Consider the following 5682-nt stretch of genomic DNA (forward strand, 5'->3'; position numbering starts at 1 on the left):
TGGGGCGGGGGGAGGAGGAGGAGGAGGAGGAGGAGGCGGTCTGGATGCATGCGCAGTGCGGGTGGCTCCGCCCTGGAGTCGGCGAAGCCGCTGATTGGCGCGCAAAGAATCGGGCGGGAAGCGAGCGTTCACTGCGCCCGAATTTTGGGCTCGAGGCCCACAGTTGGCTCGTTGCTGTGGAGTTGTCGAGCTTTAATGAATGTCCCAAGGCAATTGGCTGGAAAGTGACCGCCCAGTCTGGTAAGCGGTTAAACTGGGAACAGGGGCGGCCTAAACAACGTCTTCTTTCGGCTTCTCCCATTTTACTTGGGGTTGGTGGAGGGTTGGGGTCGGTGGCCTTGATGTTGCCTAAGTTTCTGCACTGTACAGCAAGGCCAGTCTCACAACTGTCCTGTAGGATTCTTCTGTTCAGTTGCAGCAATATTTTTCTGTCACATAACACTCCATTGCACTTCTTCCAGTTACTGCAACCAGAGCTAACCTGTTGCTTAATTTCCACTTTCATATTGTGCCACAACTGACCCCTGGTACCTGAAACTGCTCACTTTACCCAGGTTCAAACCGACAGTCGATATCTTGGGGCCATAAAGAAGAGGCTGCCTCCACATTTAAGTACATACTTTTAAAACATTTATCTCTTTTTTTTTTGGTGGCAGCCTGCAGGGGGGTAGAGGATTCTCCACATCCACCCTGAGGCTAAATTTTGGATTTCAGGTTCACTGCAAATAAAGGGTTGAAAATACATGTGGGGCAGAGGGCGAATTCGCCCTTGGAAAGCCCCCCCAAAAACCCTGTAAAATTCAATCACGAGAGCAACCGCTGAAAGAAAAGTCGCCCCCCCCCCATAACATGGGAGAGACAGAAACCTGTGAGGAGCTGCTCCTCCAGTCATAGATTCTGTCCCAAAACAAAAATACCTGGAAAAACTCAGCAGGTCTGGCAGCATCTGTGGAGAGGAGCACAGTTAACGTTTCGAGTCCGAATGACCCTTCAACAGAACTAAGTAAAAATAGAAAAGAGGTGAAATATAAGTTGGTTTAAGGGGGCGGTGGGTGGGACAAGAAGAGCTGGATAGAGAGCCATAGATAGATTCTCTGTCTCCTGCTCTTGCTGTTCCTCCGGGGACAGAATCTGTGATTGGAAGAGTAGCAAGGGCAGGAGAAATTGGGGGGTGGGGGGTGAACTTTTTTCTCAAACGTTGGAAAAGCTGTCCTACTGAGTAACCGTTGGGGGAAAAAATACTTGTGACCCGGAGCCAGGACTGCATTTACAGTACTATTTGCTGTTACTCTTTCCCATCAGCCTCTCTCTATTTCAAATTCAGCGGCAATGGTAGCCCATCAAGCTCAGCCAATTTATCGATAGGCAGCATACCATTATCAGGTAGGAATTTGCGTTATCCAAATGGTATTCTGTTTGTTTTGCGAAACAGTGAAGGAAGTTCTGTTGTTTTCAAAAGAGGTTTGGATTTGATAAATGCACGCTCCTGGCATGGGGCTTGGTGAGCCCATTAGATGTGGAGTTAGCACAATCTTTGGGACTTTTTATTTCAATGGATGAAAAATCCTGTTGATTCTAAATTCCTAAAATATACCCTTTTTTCCCTTTTCAATATCTTATTAAAATGACAGAAAATGGTGAATGTATAGTAATCTAGTACACAGAGAAATGTAATTTCCATGATTATTTGAAATTGTTGTTTTTTAATTTCATGAAAGAAGTGGGTTTTGTGTGTATATGTTCTAATTTGCTTATGAATTGGATTCCTATCTTTAGGTTATTGAGAGTGGCAACCAAGGCTGTTTGTTTTTTCCCTGTCTTGTGATAGGGAGATTGACTGTGATCTTCCTGATTGATTTGGACTAACTAAGCACAGACTTGGTGTCATAATTAGTGCTGTGATCTTCATAGGATCTTCTTGAGTGAGTTTTGGAGACATGGAGAGGAGAATGATGTGGGCTTCTTCACTTAGTTTGAAAGTGTCAATCTATTTTGAAAAAGGAAATGATTACCATGAAATGCATAATAAATAGCACACACTTTCCTTGCGATCTTAAATTGTACCTGTTGGGAGATGCATCAGGTTTGTGCATGTTGCATGAGGAAAAGTACAGAGTTTATCATGTCACGTTGAAGCAGTAGAAATAGCACAAGAAGGGGTGTCAAGGAAGAATTTTTGCTAAATATTCTACTTTTGTGCTCCTGACGTATTAATTGCACTTGGTACACGATTTTCTTAGGCAGGGTATGAAAAGTTGCAGGGATAAGTGGGATAGCAATATGGCCACTTAAAGGGCAGAATTTTCCATTTATGAGACTAAGTGCGGTGGCAGACGGTTTCGGTGGTGCCTACCCCGCTGGCCGGAATGGCAGGAACACGCACCCGATTCCGCGCTTGGAGGGTCATTAATTATGCACAGGTGAGTATTGGGCTGAATCACCTGGCGGGTCGGGAGCTGATTCGTCCGTCCAGCGTCATCTGGTGGGGTCGAAGGTCCAGGTGCCATATTTAACGGCCAGTCCAACACATAATCTCACTCTCTGCAGCCCACCTATCTTGTGGACAGTTGTAGAGGTGTCTTGCAGCCAGAAGAAGAAGGCTGAGAGCCTCAAGAAGAAGGCAGCACCCCGCTTCATGCACCAGGCCCTCCAGGCCTTGATCAGAGGAGTGCAGGCACGCAGGCAAGTGCTCTATCCCAGGGACGGCTGCAGGAAGCACAGCAGTCTCACCTCTTCAGCCTGGGAGGCCGTCGCAGAGCGGGTCAGCACAGCTGGTGACTGCGCCCGAAATACCATCCAGTGCAGGAAGAGAATGAATGATCTCATCCACTCTGCCCGGGTAAGTCATCCTTCAACTCCCTCCAATATCAAACTCTCATCATGCACTCAAACGGCTACTCTCTTCAGGGATCTCACACACCATTAGTGGGGGACACATATCGACACTCATTCTCTCACCGAGACTTTCACATCATCACCATCCCATCCATCATGTTGTTTACACTCCATACTCTGGCCTGTCTGGGGAGGGCTCACCACACATGGGGGACATGCATCTCACCCAACCTCTGCTCCCTCCCTTCTCGTCACCTGCCTTTCTTTCTTCTTCATACAAGCCAAGCTGGCACACAACAGGCGCGAGAGATCGCAGACTGGGGGAGGGACGGCCGACATCATCACCCTCACTGTGCAGTCGAGCTGGCTGGGGAGGACAGGGATCGCTCCTGTGGGGAATGGGAGATCGGCCTCTCCCAGCAATCTTGCACAGATTACAGATCCATCACCTCATCAAATCCTGACAATCACAGTGAGTCACATGCAGTCTTATATAGCTCATGCTCATTAACTGAAACTCTATTTTCTAGGCACCAGCAGATCGAGGCCCCCAAGCCAGTCGAGCACCAGCGCCCCCAGACCACGTCCGAACAGAAAGCTCTGGAAGAACCGTCACGGTGCTAATACGCACCCTCCACCAGCTCAAAGACATACACGTCAGTGGAACACAGCTGTAAATTAGGCTTGGCCTCACTTTCTGGAGAACATCTCACTGACGCATCCCCGCAGCAGCCGGAGGCAGGGACAGCTCAGGTCTCCGGCAGTTGGAGGGCTGCTGGAGACCAGCCACCCGCTCAGTCCGAATCAGATGATGAGCCTCTGGAAGCAGCTGCCAACTCAATGCTGGAGATGCAACGACAGGCGGCGGAACATCAGGCAGAGATTCGACAGTCACTCAGCAGACTAGAGCAAACGCTGGAGGAGTCCACCTGTGTTCTGTCTGATGTCGCGGCTCCGACATGCAAGCGCCTCGAGGTCACCATGGGGAGGCTGGTGACCACCATGGAGATGTTGGTCCAGCAGGACTAATGCTCGGCCCTGCAATCCATGGCCATGCACTCTGGTGGGCAAAATCAAGACGTAGGCGACATGAGGATGAGGCACATTGACCTCCCTCCAGGTGCACCATCTCCTGCAGGAGTCAGGGCAGGGCCCTCGGGCACCCACAATGAGGATGAGCGTCAGCCAGACACCCTGGGGGTCTCTTCTCAGGACATTCCAAGGGTTTGCAGCTGCTCACAGCCGCATCTGCCTATGACCCCATCCACTGCAGCTTCTCAGACCACCAAGGGGCTTTTGCCTCTGGACAGGTGACCCTTTTCAGGCCGGGGCCCTCCAGGCCTCAGGCTACCAGAGGACATCCGCCCAGATTATCGCAGACATCAGGGCGTAGCAGTCAGCAGGCCGCTTCCACCTCTGCTGCGGAGGTCGGGACTGCACCCAGGCATTGCGTTAGAGTTAGGAAAGTTAAGAAGAATCAATGTCACTTTTGGGTCAATGGTGTGTTATACATGGAAAGAAATTGCACTTTTGTGAATACATTTGATGGTTATGTGAATGTTTTGGGCAACTGAAGGCGTTGTGATTTTGTTCTTTGGAACCCTCTCATTTTGAGGTTTAGCTCTCCTCCCACTCAGTGATAGTGTCCCACTGTGAGATTCACATTCCTGTGTTGAACTGGTATCTGCACCCTTGTGTGATGTCAGGGAGATGTGTTTAAATATTGATTTGAAGTGTGTGATGTACGCATTTCTAACCCTTCTTCCTCAAGGAACATCATTGAGTGAGGGCAGCTTATCAGCATTGATATTGTAGAAACATTTGCGTCTCCTCAGTGGTAGTGGCAGAAGAAAAGACATGCACGGATGGAGGAGATCCCTAGGCATGTTCACGTCTCAGTTGCAGCAGTGTTGCATCATTAGATGGTGGCGGTGAGTTGCCTTCTTGAACCGCTGCAGTCCATGTGGTGTAGGTACACCCTCTGTGCTGTTAGGGAGGGAGTTCCAGGATTTTGACCCAGCGACAGTGATATATTTCCAAGTCAGGGTGGTGAGTGGTTTGGAGGGGAGCTTGCAGGTGGTGGTGGCCCCATGTGTCTGCTGTGAGTGGATGCCATTTGGCTGATTAGGAGTGTCCAGTCTGGTGAACAGGTGATAGGCCTCCATTGATGGAACGCCATACATGATACAGCTGTGCCTCCTTCACTACTGCCTGAATTCCCAAATTCTAAATTCCTATGTGTTACTCTTGAGATGTGGCGACTGTGATGTGAAAAAGCCACTGAGATCTGAGTAGCTCTTTAACAGTGCTAATGAAGCCATTGACTTTCAGTGGCTTTCATCGCAAGGAGGTCTTCCTCCTTTCTTTCTAAGCAGATTCCTGTTCACGCCTGTGGCAACAAGAAGTTAGAGGACGACCCCAGAAACGCCCCCTCGTGTTTGCCCTTTCTCCTCACTGCCATTCCACAGCCTTCCCTCCCCATTGTCCCCTCGTGTTTGCCCTTTCTCCTCACTGCCATTCCACAGCCTTCCCCCCCCCACCCCATTGCCCACCTTGTGTTCATCAATCCCACCCACGCCTCATAGCCCCCTTTCAGTTGAAGTGCTATTTTCTGAACGTGGAGGCTTGCACGAGTGCCACAGCACAGTGGTGTTCTTTGGGACAATGTAGGCAAAGAGCAGGAGCAGACCGACAACAAGACCGGTACAGCGCTATGGCAGGTAGGCTACGTATGTTCCACTCATCTCAAAGTTACCAGTGAACTGAGGTCCTCCTTGTGCACTCCACCCCTTTTCAAACGGATTTGAGGCCGATGTAATTTCCCGCTGGCAAGATTGGAAGGTGTGA

This window comes from Cetorhinus maximus, chromosome 32, assembly GCF_964194155.1.
Source record: "Cetorhinus maximus chromosome 32, sCetMax3.hap1.1, whole genome shotgun sequence".
Lineage (NCBI taxonomy): Eukaryota > Metazoa > Chordata > Chondrichthyes > Lamniformes > Cetorhinidae > Cetorhinus > Cetorhinus maximus.